This window comes from Planococcus citri, chromosome 4 (assembly GCF_950023065.1).
Source record: "Planococcus citri chromosome 4, ihPlaCitr1.1, whole genome shotgun sequence".
NCBI lineage: Eukaryota > Metazoa > Arthropoda > Insecta > Hemiptera > Pseudococcidae > Planococcus > Planococcus citri.
Genome location: NC_088680.1, coordinates 69,736,642 through 69,757,218, shown reverse-complemented (window position 1 = coordinate 69,757,218; position 20,577 = coordinate 69,736,642). Strand labels below are relative to the sequence as shown.

The following is a 20,577-nucleotide window of genomic DNA, read 5'->3' as shown; positions in this document are numbered from 1 at the left end:
TATCGTTAAGTATTTTTCAAAAAACCAGATCTTTGTTTTTTTGTGTTTGTGGGGTGGGGGGGTGAGGGGAGGGACATGACTAAGTTCTTCTCCGCAAGTGCGCTAATTTTGAAGCGTTCAATCTGTAAATTCAAGCTGAATAAATTCTTATTCGCAATATCTCAAAAGTTGAAAGTAGGACCTTTTTTGATTTATGTAGGTATCTCAAAAATCGAATTTTATAAAATAAAAAATAGAATTTTTGTAGTTTTTTCCATTCAAAACCGTAAATTTTGATTTAAATTTCTGGTTTCTGCTCAAAATATGTTTTCTCAATAATAAAACATGTTTGATGAAAATGAATGAAATTCTCATGATCAAAGATTTCATGCCCTACAAATTTGTTTATTTTCAATTTTTCGTTGAATTTTTTTTTGCTTTCTTTAAAAAAAAAAATAATAATTTACTGCGTTGAAAAATGCGTTTCTTATTGAATGTTTTCATTGCAAATAATTGAAGAATCTTCAAAAAAAAAACCTTGGTGTATGAAACTTTCCACCGTAGAATACCTATTTCATGAAGAGTCGAATATTGTGCTAGGTAGTTGATTAAGATGAACTATACATTTATAACAAGTCGAAACATCTAGAAAAAAAAAGTTTTCAAAAGTTTACAATGTTCATGTTTACCATCCTTGAAAATTTCAAAAAAAACCAACATTCTAGTTGAGCTGTTTGAGTTTTATGTTGAAAAAATTCACAACTTCGAGCACGATTTCGGTTCAAATTAATTTTGGACAATTTTAAAAAACATTTTTTAGAATTTTTTTTTCAATTTGTTCCAATTTTTTTTTAGGTTTGAAACACTAAAAAATTTGTCTATCATGAAAATTTCAAGAGTGCTTTGGAATTTTTAATAGCAACTGAAAATACAGAAAAGGTTTACCAGGTCCTAAAAACTAGGTACGTAGACGTACATACATCGCATAAGAAATTTTTTCTATTCTGTGGAAACCTGAAAACTGAGATATTCCCCGCCTATTCTGCTGGGCAGTGGTTTAAATTTTCAAATTTGTCACTCCTTTTTTGGAGGCACGGTAATTCTCGACAGTTGTAACTCCATAATTTTATGACCCCCCCCCCACCCCTTCCATAAAATGAACTGATTTTCGCCTAATTTATTTTAAAAGTCCACTTTTTGTTTCAAAATTGCCAATCAAAAGTCCTGTTTTTTTTTGTCAAACTTGCTGATAAGGTTCTGTTATTTTTCAGATTTGCTTCTGTTAAAAAGTGTCAATTTTTGGCACAATTGTAAAAAGTTGTCACATTTGGGCACAACTGTCAAAAAGGTTCTATGTACTTTTTGGCATAATTGTCAACAAGTATCTATTTTTGTTAAAATAATTGTCAAAAAGTGTCAATTGTTGGTACAATTGTTAAGTATAAAGGTGCCAGTTTTTGGCATAGTTGTCAAAAAGCATCAATTTTTGGCACAATTGTTAAGAAGGTTCGAGTTTTTGTCACGATTGTCAACAAGTATCAATTTTTGTCAAAATTGTCAAAAAGTGTCAATTTTGGGCACAATTGTCAAAAAGCATCCATTTTTTGTCAAAATTGTCAAACAATGTCATTTTTTGGCACAATTGTCAAAAATTGCCAAATTTGGACACAATTGTCATAAAGGTGCCAGTTTTTGGGACAATTGTCAATAAGTATCCATTTTTGTCAAAATTGTCAAAAAGTGTGAATTTTTGGCACAGCTGTCAAAAAGTGTCAATTCTTTTGCACAATTGTCAAAAAGTGTCAATTTTTTTGCACAATTGTCAAAAAGTAGATATTCATTTTTGTCAAAATTGTCAAAATTGTCAAAATTCAAAAAATGTAAATTTTTGACACAGTTGTCAAAAAGTGTCAATTCTTTTGCACAATTGTCAAAAAGTGTCAATTTTTTGCACAATTGTCAAAAAAGTATTAATTTTTGTCAAAATTGTCAAAACGTGTCAATTTTTGGCGCAATTGTCAATAAGTATCCATTTTTGTCAAAATTGTCAAAAAGTGTAAATTTTTGGCACAGTTGTCAAAAAGTGTCAATTTTTTTGCACAATTGTCAAAACGTGTCAATTTTTGGCGCAATTGTCAATAAGTATCCATTTTTGTCAAAATTGTCAAAAAGTGTAAATTTTTGGCACAGTTGTCAAAAAGTGTCAATTCTTTTGCACAATTGTCAAAAAGTATTCATTTTTGTCAACATTGTCAAAACGTGTCAATTTTTGGCGCAATTGTCAAAAATTGTCAAATTTGGGCACAATTGTCATAAAGGTGGCAGTTTTTGGCATAATTGTCAATAAGTATTCATTTTCGTCAAAATTGTCAAAACGCGTCAATTTTTGGCACTATTGTCAAAACGTGTCAAATTTGGGCACAATTGTCCTAAAGGTGACAATTTTTGGGCATAATTTCCAATATCCATTTATGTCAAATTGTCAAAAAGCCTCAATTTTTGGCACAATTGTCAAAAAGTGTCAATTTTGGACACAATTTAGTATTCATTTTTGTCAAAACTGTCAAACAGTCCTGTTATTGTTCAGATTGCTCAAAAAAGTACCTACACTGTTTTTGCCAAAATTATCAACTTTCCGTTTTTTGCCAAAGTTATTAGAGAGTATAAATTTTTGGCGAGTTGACCAAAAGTGGTAATGTTTTTTCGTCAAAATTCTCAGAAAGTAGTTTTTCAATAAAATAGTCAAATGGTCTTAATGTTTGGCAAAATTGTTGAGAAATTTGTACTTTTTTTTTTACCAAAAGTCCATAAAAGCGTCAAGCGTCGATTTTTGCATTTCCTGTCTAAAAAAAGTTCGTTTTGTCTCAAAGTTTGCCAAACTAAAGTCCTGTTTTTTTTACAAAATTGATTAAAAAGTTGAAAAAAATAAAATTTTATTTTCCCCTTAAAATCTTTCATTTTTTTCAGTTTTCGTGGCGATTTTTTGATAACTTATTTTTGAAATTTCTCGCTTTAAAATTTAAATTAAGTAGTTACTTCTCTCATTAAAAGTAGACGAATTTATTTAATTTCCTTCTATGTTTCTCATGTCAACGAATAAATGTGTTCTTACCTAATTAATTTCGACAATTTTTTACTTTTTCATGTTTGGGGGGGGGGGGGTGAGGGAGGGAGGGAGGGAGTCAATTTTGGAACTTGCCATCAATGAATCAAAAATGTAATCTCAAACTATAAGAATTATATTCATTTATCGCTTTTTTAAAAAATCCAATCGATAATCCAAACAAATATAATTATTTCAATCAGAAAAAGAAAAACAATTATCCCTTTTATGAAAAAATTTACACCATATTAATACGTAATAACTTTCACTTACGCCGCAAGCATCGCAGCATCGGTCAAGAATCAGGAGTAGGTAAAAAAAGAAAAAAAAAACATTCCGAGCACGATGTACGTATACAAAGGAAATATCACCTAGACAAAGGCGGCTGGTGGTAAAAGCTATGTGTACTCGTATAACGAGCAGAATGCGACAAATAAAAAGGCACCGCCATATGGAAAATGTTTATCGCATATGAGGAAAAGTTGTAAAAAGTAAGAGAGGCGAGGGAGCCTAAAAACACATTCGCACTACGAATACCATTGTCAGGGTCAGTTTATGTAAACCTTTTTACCTTTTCTGTCCCTTTTTAAATAATGTCCGTCAAAATAAAGCTGAATCATTTCAGTGGCAGAAAAATATCCGGAAAATGCTGTTAAATAATCTCGCGTTATTACCCGTTGCGTAAAATGCTATATCTACGTGGCTATGGCTCGTATATATCCGTATAGGCAGAGCTACCTTCATACTCGTAATATATTGTAGGTGGTTCGTTCGGTTCATGTGTGGTGCACAAAAACACATACGAAAGAGTGGAGATGAATATTTCGCTTATGATAACTTACGTATACTTATTTGAAGAAGGATTGGCTGAATGGAGTTGAAAATTTGATAGTTTGAGTTAAATTAATTTTGTGGGCTAGATTTTTTTCAATTTTTTAATTTTGATACCTAATTTCTATTTGGTGAAGGGATGAAAAATTCTTGAGATTTGAATTCAAAAAATTTCACATGTTCTTAAAAAATGGAAAATATGCTCTAAAAATGAAAAAATTTACATATAAGGGAATAGGGATCAATCGAATTGAACGACGATTTTGCTCGTACTTCAGCCTGGAATTTTCTCGTATAGTTTAAGATGGCCACAAGTTTGGATGAAAACGCCTCTCTCTATAGGTACCGAATCCGGACGCGGACGTTATACACTTGCTCTCGAATATACGAAACATTACAACGCTTTCACACGAATTAATCCACTTTATTTTGTATCCGCCGATGTTGGCAATTTGAGTTTCATTAATTTTCAAGTGTATGAAAACGTTTTACCTCTATTTCGAAACTTTAAATGACAATTTACTAGAACGTGCAATTTTCATCCAATTTTATAACCAGCTGACTTATGCAGCTTAGGCCATCCAGCCAGCCACGCTGTACCATAAATACTATACCTACCTACTCTTGCTCGCAATCGTAACATTAGCTTACTGTACCTATGTATGTACTACGCTGTGTTAATCGTTAATTGACACATGTTTTGCACTTGATGTGCAAATTTGTAGATAGGTAGGTATATGAGGTAGGATGAGGAGGCTGTGTATTCTCTTCTTTGCTGCGAGCTCAACTCGTCCAAATCAATTTCGTGTAGTTAATTTTCTCGCGAATAAATCACACGCGTTTGTGGAATAATAAGCGAATGAAACAAGATTTTGGATATATTTATAGGTACGCAACTAAATCGCATGTATGTTGACCAATATTTTCGATAATTTGTTCGGAAATGAAATTCGAATAGGACAAAACCACTCGATACACGATGTACTATTCGTTGCGAATTATCAGCTTACACGTAGGTACCTATTCTACCTGTAGATAAGCCTACGAATACAAAAATTAAAAGTGGTTGTATTTCGATGAGCAATCCAGTCGATAACCCTAATGTAGATATAATAATTAAATAAATGCTTGATTGGTTTGATCACGAAGCGAATCTTTGTTAATTTTACGATATTTCACTTCATTATCTCACACTTTCTTCCTTAATCATCAATTTTTGCCGGCTCTGAGTTCATTTTTAGGTTTGGAAAAACTCTACTTCACCCTTCTTTGAAGTAACATAAAAAATCATATGTACTTGGAATTTCATCATCAATATTTTATTTAGCCAAAAATTTTATATTTCTATGATGAAAGTCTTCTAAATAAACCCCGTTGTCGAGAACAATATACCTTCCTCGGTCTCCCAAGCCATTTTGGCCTCCTAAGTTGAAAAAAAATCAAAACAGATAAAAATTTGGGAAAATTTATCATTTCTCTGTCAGAATTCTTCGAAATGATCCTCTTTTCAAGAAAAAACCTTTCTCGGTCCGCAAACAATGTTATTTCCCCCCCCCCCCCTAAAGCTAATAAAAAATTGAAGCCTGTAAAAAATTTTGAAAATTTTTGATTTCCGTCAGAAATCCTTCCAATGGCTCCCAAACCTTCTTTGATGAAAAATATTTTTTTAAATTTTATTTTATCCAACTTTGAAAAGCTCATTGAAGGAATTTTTTCTTTGAAAAGCGGTTAGGTATTTATATGGACTAGGAATGAAAAATTTTTATAAAATCTTCTGATATATTTTAATTTTTAACATTTTTCTCACAATTTTAAGAAGTTCTATACAATTGAGATTCAGCATTGTTTGGAGAACCTCTTGAAAACCGGGCTATTCAGAAAAATATTCTGACGCAGAAATAGAAACTTTCAACACTTTTTTTCTTTTTTTCTTTACAGAGCTCCATACAAGAGCAGAAAAATAGCTTTGGGGACCGGAGAAGGGTTTTCATTGGAAAAGAGGTTTATTTAGGTATCTGGTATGTGAATTTTGACACTGGAATGAAAACTTTCTGGGTAGGTAAATAATTGTTGTTTTTATAAAAATATTTTCTCGATTTTTTCCAAATTGAGAGACTTTATACGAGGGTATTTAAATAGCTTGGGGAAGTGGGGGAGGTTTTTTCGTAAAAAGTGGATTATTCGGGAAAATTTCGGTCCAGTAATGAGATATTTGTGGTTTCATTGTATGTATTGTTTTTAAAGTTTATAGAAATGTTCGGAATTCTTTAATACAAAAAAAAAAAGAAAAAAAAGAACAGGAGTACAAGCTTGAGAGACTGGGGATGTGTGGAGGCCTGAGGGGTCTTGAAAAAGGGATTATTCAGAAGAATTCTAGTGCAAAAATTTGGAAATTTGTTGTTTTTTTCGCATTTCCTTGATTTTTTCAACTTGAAGGAGTCCACATGCAAAGGCACAAGAACATTTTTTTGATTTTTCGATTTTTTAGAAGAAATTATTTTTGGACATGGGAAATGAAAAACAAGTACCTACCTACCTAATTAGGTAGTATTTTCACATGAAATCCAACTATACTTCAAAAAAGCGAAAATGTAAAGAAGCAAAATTTCAAAATAAGCTTACCTAATGAACTTGTCGTATTCATGATGAAAATATTTTCAAATTATGTACGTACAATACATACCTATTAGGTATCATCAAAAGTAACCATGTTGTAGACACGAGCCATGTTTTTTTCTCGCAGTAGGTTGAGTAAGGAGTTGAAGCGAAAAAATTACGATTTTTTTGAAAATATTGTTCTTGTTTGAGGGCATATATTTTACTTTTAGTGACTGCAAACGGGTTAAAATTCTTTCTGGTTGACTTTTTCATCCAAAATGAAGGTCTTGGTCTAGAAATCGTTCAATGAAACTGATTGTCTGATTTTTGCTCAAAATATATGACACGAGTAAGACTTTCGTCTTTTGAAAAATTTTCAACCTGAAATCTCGAAGTGAAATTTATTTATTTTTTTTCAAAATTGTAAACCCAAATGAGATTTAATGTTTTAATTTTTGCATCGAGACGATTTTATGTGAAATGCCTACCCCCCTCTTCTCTTCCTCCTCGCCCTCTTTGAATATCGTATGCATTGAATTGTAAATTATTTGTACGTACCTCACCTATCCAATTATTTTTTTCTAATAATTCGATAATTTTATTTTTTCAGAGATGTTCAAATGTGTTTTCAACGTCAAGTATTCCAGATTTTGTACTAATTTCGACGATTGCAACGACATCTGTTGTTTAATATATCTTCGTGTGAACGAGAAAACATCATCGCCGGATAACAAATGGAGAATAATTCAAGGTATGTGGATAATCATTTGAATTTTTCAGCTATTGCGTATCATTTATTGGTATTTTGTGTACTGAATGTGTCATCGTGGAGGTAGGGGTAGTTTATAGGGACCAAATTTTGAGAAAATATTCCCTCGACAAGGTGTAACTATTTTTCAGGTGCTTATTTGAGATACATGGGTACTATTACCGATCTGCCTTTAGCCATATCCTCGTCGAACTTGGAATAGAGTTCGGTAGGGAGCGTTTCAAGTTTCGAAACACCCCTTGAAAATGAAAATCGCATCTTTGCAGGACTGTTGTATGCTGCGAACATTCCGAACAACCCTTTATCGAAGTTATATTTCGTTTAAAACACGATAGAGTACATTAGTTGTGTGAAATTCAAATAATTCGTGTTTTCGTGACGATAGAAAACTGGAATTTCAACCCCTGCTAAAGAACAAAGCTAAAGTCTTACTGCTTTTAGAGTGTCCCTTATTTATTTTTTGAATGCAAAATAACAAGCGTAATTTTTATATGCTGAATAAAAATCTGCTCTTTTCTTCTGTCTTGTTTGTCGCAACATTTTGTCCTTTATTTTTTTCGTCCCTTTCATGGTTATTTTTCATTTGCATTTTTTCTTCTAAATTTATTGTTTGAATGAATTTCACATCGCCTCTCGAAGTTGTAAAAAATCATAAAAAATGAGAATAAATTATAACGCCATTTTTGAGAAAAAAACTTTCGTTGGACCTCCAAATGAGGCTGGCTCTCTTGTATGAGGCCCCAAAATTTGAAAAAAAAAAATAAAAAAATATAAAAACTTGAAGTCTGTAGAAATTTTTTGAAAATTTTTCAAACCCTTCTTTGATCCTTCAAGTGATGTTGATTCCTTTGTATAAAGCCCCCAAAAGTTGAAGACAACAAAAAAGGATGTAAAATTGAAGTCTGCAGGCACTAATTATTTGAAAATGTTTCATATCTGTAAATAGGCCTTTTTTTCAATTCTTTTTTGGGATTGTAAGTCCATAATTATTGTACCTTCTCCCTACCACAAACCATCAAAAAGAATTGCTGCTTAAAAAGTCATATTTTTGGTCCAAAAATTCTGTTTTTATTTTGCCACACTTGCTTAATACATTTTTTTCTGACAAATTTTCCCAAGTTGATTTGGACATTGTCAAAAGCGTAAACTTTCGGGAAAATAGTCAAGAAGTGTCCAGTTTTGTCGAAATTGTCAAAAACTGTTCATTTTGGTTAAATTGTCAAAGTGGTCAATTTTTGCCAAAATTGTCAAACAATCCTGTTCTTGCCAAAACCATCTATAAAACCACTATTTTCGCCAAAATTGTCAAAAATTTTCGGTTTTTATCAAAATTGACGCAGAGAGGGTCAAAATTTGGCGAATTAACGAAAAGTTGTTATGTTTTTTCGTCAACATTTTCGGGATGTAATTTTTTGATGAAATAGTCAAATGGTCTTAATTTTTGTCAAAACGTCCAAGAAGCATTGATTATCGCCTTGCGTGCACGAAAATGAGTCCTCCTTTTCTTTTTGTTTCAAAAGTTTGCCAAACAGAAGTCCTGTTTTTTTTTGTTTTTTTTTTTTTTTAAAAATTGCTTTAAGAACTAAACAAATCTTAGGATCAAAATTGAAAAAAAAAATAAATAATGAAAATATTCATTTTTTGAGGAAGGGGACAAGTTCTATTTTTTCATCATGTAGAGCGGTGAAAAATATTTAACAATATTTCCAATAAAAATGCACCAAATTTAAAGATTAGAACGTAAAAAAAAAAACGTAAAAATGTCCAAAAATTTCTCGAAAACAACGAAAAGTTTCCAGCCAATGTTCGGAAATTGATAAATCATCGCTTCTTCGTTAAAAATGACCAAGGTTTATGCGATAATACGATATTTTTTCGAAAAATAAGTGTATCTTTACTGAAATGATAAAGTTGGCGAAAAATGGACCAATTTTTGATAATCGTGTTTAGGTGTTTTCATCTGTGAAATCTTTCGAAACAAGCTTTTTCAAGATGATTCTAACACAGTGCCAATTTTTTTGTAACGTTTCGTCCCACACAAGGGTATACCAGTATACGAATATTTTGGCAAAGAAAACAAAAAAATGTTTGTTCGACCCATTCGATAAGTTGTATAGTATTTCAGGAAAGTACGGGGGACATTCCATGTCAACTCAACCAATGTTTTTGAGTCATGTCTTTCGATTTCGCTCAAATTTTTTTTACAATATATACCCACCCAGTAAGTAAGAACCCCGCAATTAGTTTGGTCCCAGCTACCTCAGGGGATGGGTGGGGGGCTCCCATTACTTTCACGTTGTCTTGAGGTACTCAACTTCAGCAGCCCATTCCTCCAAAACTATGATACTTTGATCAATGATTTCACAGTTCGAAAGGGCATTGCATTTAGAACTTTTTAAGCATTTTGAAATTTTCAAAAGTTGAAAGTTGAACTTTCAAATTGAAAGTTCAAATTTCAAAGTGGCGCTGTAAGTGGGAGCTACCATTTAAAATTTTGAAAAAATTTCCATAAATGTGCCTTTTGATGCTTTTTCGAAATATTCAAGTTTTGAGATGGGATCTCTTAATGGAGGGGGAGCATCCCTACCACCAATTTTGGGCGAAATCTTCGAAAGAAAATCTGGGGCATGTGGTATATCGAATTGTATGTTTTTGGTGACGCTGAACACGAATATGACGTCAGATTTTTGATAGGACCCCATCCATGGCCCCCAGTACCTCTCCGAAGGGGGTAAAAGTTTAAAAAAATGTTTTGTTCGTGCGATACATGGAAAAGTATGGTTTTGGCGACGCTGAACACGAATATGACGTCAGATTTTTTATTGGGCCCGTCCACGGCCCCCAACACCTCCTCAAAGGGGGTAACCCCCCAAAAAAAGATTACATTGGGGGCCGTGGATGGGGTCCAATCGAAAATCTGACGTCATATTCGTGTTCAGCGTCGCCAAAAACATACTTTTCCATGTATCGCACGAACAAAACACTTTTTTTAACTTTTACCCTCTTCGGGGAGGTACTGGAGGCCATGGATGGGGTTCTATCAAAAATCTGACGTCATATTCGTGTTCAGCGTCACCAAAAACATACAATTCGATATATCACATGCCCCAGATTTTCTTTCGAAAGTTTCGCCCAAAATTGGTGGTGGGTATGCTCCCCCTCCATTAAGAGATCCCATCTCGAAACTTGAATATTTCGAAAAAACATCAGAAGGTACATCTATGGAAATTATTTCAGAATTTTAAATGGTAGCTCCCACTTACAGCGCCATTTTGAAATTTGAACTTTCAATTTGAAAGTTCAACTTTCAACTTTTGAAAATGTTAACATGTCTAAAAAGTTTTGAATACAATGTCCTTTCGAACTGTGAAATCAGTTTTGATCAAAGTATCATAGTTTTGGAGAAATGGGCTACTGAAGTTGAGTACCTTGAGACAATGTGAAAATAATGGAAGCCCCCCCCCCACCCACCTCCTGAGGTGGCTGGGACCAAACTAATTGCGGAGTTCTTACTTACTGGGTGGGTATACATATATTGTAAAAAAAATTTAAGCGAAATCGAAAGCCTTTTATGACTTTTAAAATCGCCTTTTTTTGGTTGAGTTGACATGGAATGACCCAGTACCAAATTACCGATAATGGCCTAATGGGAGATTTTTTCTCTGTACCGATCCTCCGTGCAATTCTGCTTCCTCTCAATAAAAGTTAGGTATGTACCTATTACTCATTCTTGGTTGTCGGGTTACTCAAAGGGGTATGAAATATTCAGATTGTATCTTTTTATTATTTTCACTGCACTAAATGTGGCATAACTAGCTACCTGAGTACATAAGCGAAAAATGAACTATAGATGCCCTAATATTTTTCTGCTGTTGCATTTATGGTAGGTACAGCGTGATAAATAATTTTTCGGTAAACGTTTCCTTTGAAAATGAACTTGTGCTTATTTATCTATACGTGCACGGTGAATACGTAAAGGGTTGTGTAAAGGCGCGAATACACATTTGTATATAGGTAGGTACATTTGTTCAACAGTGTTCTAGTTGTCGTCGCAGCAGCTCTCTTAATTTACAACGGGAAATATATTTTAAAAATTTCTTCTCGTTTTAACGAATATTAGTATATCGATTTGGTGGTGTAAATTTTGCGCCAACGTACCCTAACAGCTATAAAAATTGCGTGTTTTCGCGTTTACTTCGTGAATTTATTCCTGTCAGTGTTGGTACTCTATAGATTGGGGGGATAGACTTAATTAATGATGGGTTTTGTATTGAATTGTCAAAGAATGACTTGTAAGAAATATTTCAACCAAAAATTATTGCAAAATAATAAAACATGAAACGTTTTTCACTGTAAAAAGTCTTGTCTGGTTGACCATCCATTATTCCATCCATAAGATAAAAGCCAGTTTCTCGGAACCTTCTCACGTCAGAATAACAACTTTTACGAATAGAATAGAAAAATGCTAAAATTTTGAAAAATATTTATTAGCCTCTTCCGTCTTCCAACTGCAAGCATTATTTCGAGAAATTTCTTTTTATCAAAACATGGTAGCCGCACAGACGAAACTTTTCAACGGAAATGCAACTCTTTTAATTGTTTTTCATGGCCTTTCGCGTCATCTTGTCCCCTTTCGTATTGATCCGGTCAGGTAATAAGTCTTGCTGGAGTCTTTCAAAACAATAACCGCGTAGTACCTTTTCTTTTGTGTCTTCAGTGTACCAGCTCACGTCAATCTCTTTCATCGAGTTGACCAAATGTTCAAGACCTGTCAACTTTATCTTAATGATGCGTATTGCTTTACGTAAATTACCTATAGAACCTGTCAACTTTATCTTATGGTTAATGATGTGTTTTGCTTTGCGTAAATTACCCAGAATTATTCATTATAATACCAACCTGCGTCTGCATTATTGAAAAGATGTTATTATATTTAGCTCAGCGAACATATTCTCGGTGCCAAGTTCAATTTTTGTTTTTATTGTGTAAAATACTCAAAGGTCCAGGTAGTTTAAATTCGCAAAACGTATTAAAAGAAGAATAGGGCTAGCTATAGACGAGTAGCCAACGGAAACGAGTTGAATGCAAGTAAAATGTACAAAGTCCATTCCTTACTCTAGGAACTTCGAACATATTCTCGAAGCAATCAATTTTTGGAAACAGAAAATTTTTCGAACTTGTCTGTAGGGAAGAGATTGCCTAATATCTTAACCCTTTCACTAATTATTCTCGAGTTCACGATTGGATTTCTCCCAGAGGTTCTATGGGTATTTATAATGTGTTGAAATGAGATGACAGAATAGGCTATTGTACTCTCCATCTCACTGAAACAACCTCGATACCATCCGAGAAATTAAACTAAAAGTAGGCGGAGTTAAACATCATAATTAAACAAAAAAAAGACCATTACAATGTCGACGATTTTTTCAAAACAAATTCGCATCAATTCAACGAGCCTACGAGGGCGATTAATAAAATATAAATTTGAACGAAATACACATACGCGCATACCCTGGTACAAAGCCATTTAGCCATTTTAATAAGACATCAAAAATCTGGTTTTTCTGCCCCGGGCAATCGTTATTTATTCGTCGAATATAAGTATTAATATGGGCACGAATCGACGAATAAATTACCAAAATCAATGTTTTCGCGAGGGCTGAGAGGCTGGCTATGGTCGTATTTGTACAGAAATTTCCATTGGTAGAATTTTTTTCGCCTCCATTATTGCAAACGATATGGGCTGCAAACGTGCTTAATAATGTAATATCACTCGTATGTAGGTTCATTTATACTATAGGTATGGTGTTTAAGAGTGCTCAGCAGTCGATGAAGTAATAATTATTGTACTCGTATAATATTGGGAAATATGAACATGATAGGCTGATTTCAATGGCGAAACGTTGCTGGTAAGGGCATCTCATATATATGGATAATGAGAATGACGGATGGAACTCTTATTATATGTACGATGTCACTGTTAGACGTTCGTGTATGAGATGGGATATAGGTTTGCGAAATTAATTTCACTCAGAAAGTGTGCATAAGCGCAATCTATACCTAAGTATAGGCTATTCGTATCGTGTATTCAGAAACGAACGATATAGGTAGTTTGGTATAATTGATGAAACTTTGTGCATGGACATTGGGGACACTTTCGTCGTGAAACAGATATAGGTACATAGTATCTAATACATGCAGGTCTAATATTTATGCAAATAATTTATGTGTATAGCATAAAGGCCGATATGGTACTGTTGTCTTTTGGATTCATTCTTCGAGGGGGGAAATATTAGTAGGTAGGTACGTACTTTAATTGTGATTTAATTTTTTTAGTAGTCCGGCATATGACAATAAAGATAATTGCATCCCTCCCCTCCCCTCCCCTCCCCCGTATCCTCTGAGGCAACTTTTTTCTCAAATGAGACATCCTAAGGAATATTTTGAAGCAAACTCGTAAAAAAAAATTGACCTTACAAAAAAAAGTGGTGGCCATTTTGATTGACAGGTCAAACGAAATAGCAGATTCTGCTTTTCAACGTAAGACTCGCACGAAAATTTTTGAACTGGGCAAAGCTAGATGGAAAGAGCATGCAAAAATTTATCACCAAACAAAATTTCGAGTACTCGAGTGCATTTTTCGATTTTTGGTGAATTTTTAAAAATCAAATTCAAGTCAAAAATGAGAAAAAAATCAAAATTTTACCAAATTGACATAGAAAGCTAAAATTTGGGAAATTCCTTATTTTCAGCCCTCCAAATCGATTAGAAACGGTTTTAAACTGTTTTGAGAAGTTCTCGAGACTCTTCAGCAGATTTTTGAAACCTCAAAACTTCATAAAATGAACTATACAGTTGGAAAGTACTCGTAGAAATTTATTCTGTAAACTAATTATTTCAATGTGCTATGAAGTCGACTGCTGGTGTATTTCAAGTCGTTTTTGAAGCTCCTAGCTACTTTTTTGACCTCCATGGACAATAAGGTACTCGTTTTTTTCCCTTCGAAATCGATGTATTCCAGTCTGAAACATATTTTCGTCCATCGATTTCACATCACTATCAAAGTACTCGCCAGAAGTCGCTATTAACGAATGAACTAATAAAAACGCTACGACTCAACTCTCTTTTCCCGAAGTCAGAAAATGAAATGATTTGAGTTGTTCTTTTTTTTTTTTTTTTATTTCGTAATAATTTCTTGGTAAAGACCGATGAATTTTGATTTAATTCAATTCCCAAAAATTGAAATAAGTATTTGAAAAACGAGTCCTTCAGAAAGTTCTGCTTTTGGCCTTTTTTTTCATGGTGTCCTGTTGCACTCACTTTTTTCTATTTTTTAATCAAAGAACAAAAATTTTGAGACTCCTTCATCTGAAAAATATTGAGGTATTTTTGAGAAAATGACTTGTTGGTTCATATTTTACCTGAATAAAATTTTTTTGATTTGCAATTTTATTCATTCTTCCCTTATTTTAAAAATTTGAATTTCTAAAAAATTTCTCTCAAGGGATGATAGATAGATTTTGAAGGGGGGGGGAGGGAGATCAAAACATCTGAAAATTTTGAATTGAAAAAAAAAACGTTCTCAAGTAGTGAAAAAAATCGAAAGCAATAATATCGAACTCCCCTCCCCTTCCATCGATATAAAAATTGGAGAAATTGTACTAGGTACCTTTTTTTAAAAATATTTTTTGATCTTGAAACAAAAATTTTAGAATTCTTCCTTCTGAGAAATATTGACGTAGGTACCTATTTTTGGGGAAAAATCACTTGCCTTTTTAGGTATATTTTTAATCAAAAATTGTCGAATTTCTCACTTATTCTTTCCGTAGATTGGAAATTTAAAACTAAATTTTTACCTCCCGTTCATTTTTCTCTTATTTTGAATTCCTAAAAATTTTCTCTCAAATGATGATAAATTTGGGGGGGGGGAAAGAGCTGATCATTTGATGATTTTGAATGGAACAAAAAATTGAAAAAATGCTTTCTCAAGTAGTGAAAAAAATATATGGTTTTAATATCGACCCCCCCCCCCCCGCCGCCCTGCAATTCAAATCAAACTTGAAAAGTTAAATTTTCTCTCAAATGATGATAAATCTTGGGTGCTTGGGAAAGAGCTGATCATTTGATAATTTTGAATGGAACAAAAATCGAAATGCTTTCTCAAGTAGTGAAAAAAATGTATGGTTCATTATTGAATCTCCCCCCTCCCGTCCTACAATTCAAATCAAATTTGAGAAGTTATCTCACTTTTAACTTCAAGTGAATTTCGGCTTTCCAACTCAATTCGATCAAATATTGTAGGAATTTCAAGTTTCAAAAAGCATTCTGGAAGCTCCAGTAGTTTCCAAAAAGTCGCTGGAGGCTCCAAAACGACTTGAAATTCACCTGCAATTAACTTTATAGCGTATTGAAATTAGTTTGCAGAGTAAATTTTGGCTTTATAACTAAATTTACTGAAATTGTGTGGAAATTTCAAGTTTCAAAAATTTGTCGGAGGCTCCAGAACTGCTCAAAACGGTTTGAAACAGTTTCCAATCGATTTGAGGGGCTGAAAATAGGCCACACTCCAAATTTCAGCTTTCTAGGTCAATTTGGTAAAATTTTGATTTTTTTTCTCCTCATTTTTGGCCTAAATTTGATTTTCAAAAATTCACCAAAAATCAAAAAATACACTTTAGCTGTTGAAATTTTGGCTGGTGATGAATTTTTGCATCCTTTTTCGATCTAGCTTTGTCCAGTTCAAAAATTTTCATGCTAGTCGTATGTTGGAAAGCAAAATCAGCGATTTCGGCTGGCCTGTCAATTACAATGGCCGCCATTTTTTGTTAAGGCCAGCTTTTTTTTTGGCAAGTTTGCTATAAAATTAAAACGTTCCTTAGGATGTATCCTTAAAGAAAAAAGTAGTCTCAGAAGATTAGTGGTGGGGAGGGGGGGGGTACATGCCGGACCGAAGAGTTCGATTTGATAAGGCATGATTTCATGATTTTCAAGAATTGAAAAATTGTAAGCCATGTAATTTGGAATATCTATGTGATTTGTTTCAAGGGTCTCTAGAATTGAATCGGTGGGTGCAAAAAGGGACCAAGTCACTTGCACGAACTTTTTCAAACTTTACAAAGGTAGATCGAAAGATCATGCAAAAATTTATCACCTGTCAAAATTTCAAGTGCTAAAGTGCGTTTTTCGATTTTTGGTGAATTTTTGAAAATCGAATTTAGGCCAAAAATGAGGGAAAAAATCAAAATTTTACCAAATTGACCAAGAAAGCTGAAATTTGGGATATACCCTATTTTCGACATGCCAAATCGATTGGAAACGGTTTCAACCCGTTTTGAACAGCTCTGGAGCCTCCAGCAGATTTTTGAAACTCGAAATTCCTACAAAATGCTATCAAATTGGAGTTGTAAAGCTAAAATTTATTCTAAAAACTAATTTCAATACACTACGAAGTACTGCAGGTGAATTTCAAGTCGTTTTGGATCCTCCAGCGACTTTTTGAAAATTCCTAAAGCCTCCAGCAGATTTTTGAAACTTTAAATTTTCACAAAATTTCATCAAATGGAGATGGAAAGCTGAAATTTACTCTACACTCCAATTTTAACACCCTCTGAAGACGACTTCAGGTGGGTTCAAGTCATTTTAGGGCCTCCAGCGACTTTTTTGAAAATTACTGGAGCCTCCAGTAGATTTTTGAAACTTGAAATTCCCGAGTGCCGGCGCGCGTGAATATTTTTTTTTTTTCTAAACAGTGCTAAAAATTGTGTCTTGGGTCCTCTTTCAATGACCTTAAGCATGTTTACCAATACTTTTTGATTTTCAAATAAATCAGTTCTTTGTTATTCCTGAAAAGTGCGAAAATGGACTTAGCCCCTTTCTGCACCCACCGATTCAATTACTCTTGGATATTAAACAGGTGAATTAACACGATGACATGGACAATTGGACACCCTTCGTTTCGCGAAAGAAACGAGTTTCTTTGAAGGGATCGTGATGCACCGCGAGCTGAACCTTCGCGGAACAGGTTTAATAGGGTGGTTTTTTACATATAAACTTTTCATAAACGGTGCACTTGACGATTTACTATTATACCAACACTTAAACTGGATGCAAGTCGCATTCATTCTGACCAGTATTTTATAGGACATGGTCCGTGTAATTTAAAACCTACTAAACACAGGTTAATGTTTGAACCACAAGTCAGCAGTCGCGACTCGCGAGTCACATTTAAAGCCAAATTTGAAAATGCAGAATGCAGATAGAAATTTTCTTGATTCTTTTCTCCTCAGTTTTGTGGGACTCGTAAAGGAAAAATTTAATGCCCGAAAAAAACGATGTTTATTCGTTTTCTTGACTGCAACTTCGAGAACTCTCAATCAAAAATTTTCACATCACTTTCACTAAATTGTGATGAAAAATTATCTCATGTCACTTGGTTCTTGGATTATGAAAAAATTTCAGTTTGGAATTTTGAAATTTTGGTATATCCCCCTCCCTCTCTGTGGAAGCAAAATCGTTCAAATTTTAAACAGATAAGATTAAGAATATAAAGTCATAAATAGGTATTTGTATACATATATCAACATATTTCAATTCTGCCAAATTTTCGCGACATTTCTCGAAAAAATTACTCTTTTCATTGATTCGATAAAGTCATTCGGTTGAAAAAAAATCGTATATGCTACGACACGACAGCTTAGTAAGTTATACGTATTAACTACACCACCTATACATATATAGGAAGGTATACGTGTGAGCGCGCAAAACGTAATAGGGAAAAATGTAAATTGAACAAATAGCCTTTAAGCTATTTCTACTAAGTTGAATACTTTTGCGGCGGCTTTTCCTTTTTTACGTGTACTTTTTTTTTTTTTGTACAACCATCGTCGTGCAACTCAAAAAATTTCAAAGACTATATTTAAATGAGGTTTTGTGACCGCGTTAATTTGCATATTTATGACTTAATTTACATATTTGATTTTTTTTCGTCCTCCGAAGAGAGAAGTCATCTTTTTTTTTTCAGCGTGCTATTTTAAACATTTCATCACGAAATTCGGGTGTTGGCGAGTAAAATAAGAATATATTTACACCTTCGAAGAAAACACTCCTCCCAAAATGGCGTACATACCAGTGTAGTAATTAATTTTCGAGAAATCAACTAGTGAAGTACCTACAGCTCTAGACATCTTTGTGTACATGTACGATACGAGATCTCGAAAAGTGAAAGAGAAATCTAGGCGTACACATATAGCGAATGAAAACGTTAATTTGCAGGGTAAAAAAAAATCTAGATAATTCTTCTTTTTATTTATTTGTTTACGAGTATTTCGCAAACGCGAAAATGGAAAAAAGCAAGAGAAAGCTTTTGAAAGAAACCTCGTCGTCGCCCCGACCTCTCCACCATTTCGATGTGGTGGCCAAACAAACGCAAACGGATGATGAGACGAGAGGCGTAAAAAACGTTTTGGAATCATTCCACAAACGCAAACTGATGATCAAAGCAGTCATTTGTAAAGAGTCCGAAAGCGAAACGAAAGAAGAAATTTATAAAAACTTTTCATACAGGTTAGCTCTTTTGAAAAAAAGCCCATAGAGGTACATGTAGTTTTACCGCTGTTAAGCAAAAAGTCAGCATTTTGTTATAATGAATCTTTGTGTTAGGTTACTTGGGTGTAGAGGTGTGCTATAGTACCTACAACTTGCTGCTTTTGCCCATACTCTGGATGGCCCACACCCTGCACCCCTCCCCGCACCGTCACCATTCAATCTTTTTTCTTTCTCCGACACTTACACACACATACACGTATAATGAAAACACGCCACCCACATCCACAGCACTTTGAGAGGGTTTCCTTTAATATGGTTTCTCAATATGCGTGTCCAGGTCCACCCTTTCGTTCTATAACGTTTTTACCCTATAAAGTCTTTCTTTCTTTTTTTTTATCAGCAGCTCGATGAGCTTTTGATTCTCTGCTGCCGCGTATATGGGTAGGTAATTATTCGAGATACTCGTATAGGTTCGCAGCCAGAATCTGAAATAAAAGTTAACCCTACATACTCGTATATGCGAAAGGATAGTTTCTTTCAAAAGCCAAACATGCATAAATAGCCATAGCCATTTTGCAAAGTGGTGAAATTTTAATGCCAACCTCGTCGTACGACATGTTACGAACTCCTGGCCCGAAACTAACTTAAAGTTTGGCCGTAAAAGCTGCTCTTGGCATAAAAATCCATACTCGTGAAGTTGATTTCCCTCTTTAAGCATGCGGAGGAAGCTGACGCTGACGCGAAAGCTGGCGCTTGCGATGGCGATGGCGCTACCACCGACGCACCCCCTCCCTCTCTGTCCTGTAATACTCTTCGTACACGTATATGTATATGGTACTGTACGAGGTTTATTCACACAATACAGCACTTCCTTTTTATCTTAATATACTCTTGTATAACCCGAATTTTTGTTTTACCAAAATAATGTAAATGTTTGTTTTATTCGTATATAGTCGTGTTACGTCGTTCTGAAAATATAAAGGTACCTAGCGTGTACTTATTACTCGAATAAAAAATTTGGCATGCCTCTTGTCTCCGTTCTCTATGCTTTATGAATAGGCATACATGATCCTATAAATACAATATGTTGAAATTAAAACGGAGTAGAAATTTTAAAATACAAATAATTTGAATTTTTTTACGCTTTTGATTCGTCGACTTCTCTTTGGAGGGCACCAAATTGAAGGTATATTAAAGACACGGTGGGGGTCGAATTGAAATCGCGTAAATTTTATGATTGATTATTGTTTTACAAGTTAATACTAAGTTTAGCCCAGATGCCCATTTCTCCCTCCACCTTTTCTGAGGACCTTTTCTAACTTAAAAATCCGTTACTTCCACTACATAGGGTCAACTACTGGTCAGTTTACTTTACCTATTAGTCCGGCATATGACAATAAGAGTAATTGCACCCCCCCCCCCGCCGATCCTCTGGGACAATTTTTTCTTAAAGAGGACATCCTAGGGAACATTTTAAAGCAAACTTGCCCAAAAAAAGTTGGCCTTACTTACAAAATGGCGGCCATTTTGATGGACAGGTCAGCCGAAATCGCAGATTTTGCGTTTCAACATAGGACTTGCACGAAATTTTTCAAACTTTACAAAGGTAGATCGAAAGATCATGCAAAAATTTATCACCTGTCAAAATTTCAAGTGCTAAAGTGCGTTTTTCGATTTTTGGTGAATTTTTGAAAATCCAATTAAGGTCAAAAATGAGGGAAAAAATCAAAATTTTACCTAATTGACCAAGAAA

The 20,577-nt window shown here is 34.0% G+C and overlaps 1 long non-coding RNA gene across 1 annotated transcript in view; it reads left to right on the top strand.

The window, feature by feature from the left end:
- Positions 1–7,256, top strand: part of LOC135844188 (uncharacterized) — a 116,015-nt gene extending 108,759 nt beyond the window's left edge. Inside the window, exon 9 of the long non-coding RNA XR_010558466.1 lies at positions 7,122–7,256. This is a non-coding gene — a long non-coding RNA (uncharacterized LOC135844188). The remainder of the gene's footprint in view (positions 1–7,121) is intronic.
- Positions 7,257–20,577: the final 13,321 nt, after the last annotated feature.